This window comes from Pelodiscus sinensis, chromosome 1 (genome assembly GCF_052426305.1).
Source record: "Pelodiscus sinensis isolate ZL-2025 chromosome 1, ASM5242630v1, whole genome shotgun sequence".
Classification (NCBI taxonomy): Eukaryota; Metazoa; Chordata; order Testudines; family Trionychidae; genus Pelodiscus; species Pelodiscus sinensis.
In genome coordinates this window covers 155,797,499-155,799,866 of record NC_143052.1, presented here as the reverse complement: position 1 = coordinate 155,799,866, position 2,368 = coordinate 155,797,499, and positions in this window count along the sequence as shown.

Below are 2,368 nucleotides of genomic sequence, written 5' to 3'. Positions count from 1 at the left end.
TCTCTCTTTTTTACATAATAAGGTCAGGTTATGGTGGAAAACTACATACCTGCTCAGTGGAAATTGTGCAAATCTATAATTGTCTTCTGTGTGAATGAGGTTTCTGAGAGACTAATTCTAACTACTGAATATTCAGAACTCCTTTTTGTCTTCTCCGCATTTCTTCTCCAAAAAGAGAGGGGTGAAGTAGGGAATAAACAATCCAAACTGTGACTTTCCTCATTTGCTAAGGCACAATGTTAAGAACTTAACATGAGGGAAAAGTCATCCACCACAGCATATCTGTAGTGAGGAAACAGAGTCTGTATTCCATTTACATGTATGCAGCAACACTCCTTTACAGTGCAGTTTCTGCTCAGAATCCCATTATTGGCATGCTGTAGGAATGGCCGTTGAGCTGAAGCCCTGGCTTCCAAGGATTGCCATACAATTCGGAATATAAATCAGCTTTTAATTGCCATGTCTTCCATAGCTGATTTAAAAAAAAAAAAAGCTGGAGAAAGTGAACAGATACTGCAGACCTTGATACAGGCCTGCTGCATCTGGTACTGAGAGAAGCAAGATCCCCACACATTTCTGCCATGCAGCTTAATCTGAACTTGTAAAATCCTTGCTATTCTAATTCTTGCACAAAGTCTTAGAGGAGGATGCCAAATAGTTCAGGGTGAATAAATGGAAGTTAGGATGAGCTCATGTTTCATTTGTGACTTAAATCATCAAGGTTTGAACCTAGGTTCCAAAGGTTTAAAAAAAAAGGTAATGCAGGAACTGCCTTCCAAAACTAAATTGTAACTATTCCATAACTGTGCTAGATATATTGGATTGTGGAATGAAAGCAGCTGAATCAGCAGGGATAGCTCTGCCCAGTGCTCTGCCAGTTCTGCCTTCTATAGAAGTGCAAGGTGTCTCCATGTTTTCTGTCATTCCTAAAACTACTTTTTCCTGGCAGCCTAACTTTGGGGAATATCCTGATACTAGTACAGTGCTGGTATTGACTGGTAGGTTTCTATATTTATAGAATTGGTGCATGTGTATATAATATAATCTGAAGTGCCTGTCTTCTATCAGCATGGGACACTTTAGTGCCTGCTTTAACTCGTAAATAGCATAAGACTGTGTGGGCGTTTTTTTGGTTGTGAGAGAAAACAAAAAAAACCTCCAACACATCACACTGAGATCCTTTTGATATAGGCGCAATGGGCCACGTAAAGAGCCAATGAAAGAAGGTTGTCAGCAGGGCTGTGGTTGAGCCTTTATGACCTCTGTCACATTAAGAAATGGTATTCCAGGTTGGCTCTCTAGGAAAATTGTCCCCACTGTATATATGTATTTTCTCTTTATCCTACTACCAGATATGGATTGCACTTTACTTTTGCAAGATTAAGAATAATGCTGTGCAGAAGCCTGCTTTTTTAACTCTCCAAAGGTGAAAAATAAACTTTAGTTTACTTTCTACTGCATGGAAAAGGGGGGAGTATCCATCTACCTATCAGATGTTTTCATTCTTAAACAAATAGCTGATGTGTTTTGTAAGTCATAGATTATGTCTTGGGTTATCATACTGGAGGTGGCAGGTAGCAATGTAAGACAGGAGAGGTTTGGGGCATGGCTCGTTGTAGAAATTTATATTAAACTAGACTCAAACTGGTGCACTGTTTCCTAAATCTTTTATATTTTTCTAACTAATAAATCTTTTCACCTTACGGTCTGTTTTTGGGAATTCTTATGTAGTGTGTATACTTGATGAAACCACAGTGTTGAAGTTACTCTATTTTTATATTTGAGAGGCAAGCTGCTGTAATTGCTAGTAGAAGAGCTTTGTGTAAAGTGTGGCCACTGTTCAGGTTTTTAGGGTTGTTTTTTGTGATAGTTCAAGACAGTTTTTTTTCCAAGTTCTGGCCATAGCCTCGCTCATAGGCTCAGAATTGATAGTAGAAAAGACATTTTATTGCAAAGGTATTTTAACCACTTAAATTGCCAACTTCATCATGATGGAGCATGTTAATGAAGTTTGTCGGTCTCATTTCAGTGAGAAGGGTGAAAAAATGAAGGATTCTCTGCAGCTGGTAAGCTTCATCGCTGCCCACATGGCAAATACCTCACTACAAGGCAATGCAAACACTTGGGCTATGTCTACGCATGTGGCTTCTTGCACAAGTATGACCATTCTTGCACGAGAATCTGCAGAGCGTCTACACTGCCCGCCTGCTCTTGCGCAAGTAAATTCACAGTGCAGCGTGGTAAGAGGGGGCTCCTTGCACAAGAGCTACGCTCTTTTTTGACAGGTGTAAGTCCTCTTGCGGAAGAGGGCAGTGTGGACACTCGGCAGGGATTTCTTGCACAAGAAAGCCCTATGGCTAAAATGGCC